Genomic DNA, 695 nt, shown 5'->3' with positions numbered 1-695 from the left:
GCCAAAGTCTAGCAACAAGTCTAGACATGTACAACGGAAAGCTCATCTAATCCGGGATTACGTGGAGCAAAAGGAAGTAGTGATAGAAAAGATTGCTACAGATGATAACATAGCAGATCCTCTCACTAAAGCATTACGACAAGATAAGCATGAAGGGCACGTAAATTCCATGGGAATCAAACGTGTTCCTGAGTTGTAGTACTCTTTTATGGATCAGATTCATCCTCTTTTGTACTCTATACGACATCATCGTTTTGATATTTATACATATATTTTGTTTTTCATGTGGATTTGTACGACAAATTTTGAACACCACAAAGTGAATTGAACAAACATTATATTTTTCAGTCCTTAATTGCCCACATGAGCGATAACTCGGCAATTATTCCGTGACGTTGGTTGATGGTGGGTTCAACGAGCCATAAGTCAACAGTTGTGACCAATCACGAGAGGCGATTTATACGGATATTTCGTAGGACACAATTGTGACATCGACGTGGAGTCCTAAATGTTTTATAACAATCGTTGCCCGGTCGTGGATAGGACTTCCATGGTGATCCTAAGAGTCGATTCTTTGACTATCGATTGTCTCTTGAGACTACGGCAGATTTTGGGTGACTTTGGTTTCTTTCTCACGGTCATCCGTAACAGGGGGCCAAGTAGATTTTTTTCGGGTCATTTCATCGTGCTTAGAT

Source organism: Silene latifolia, chromosome 11, assembly GCF_048544455.1.
Source record: "Silene latifolia isolate original U9 population chromosome 11, ASM4854445v1, whole genome shotgun sequence".
In the NCBI taxonomy this organism is placed as follows: domain Eukaryota; kingdom Viridiplantae; phylum Streptophyta; class Magnoliopsida; order Caryophyllales; family Caryophyllaceae; genus Silene; species Silene latifolia.
The sequence above is the reverse complement of the archived record's forward strand: the minus strand, read 5'-3'. Positions refer to the sequence as shown.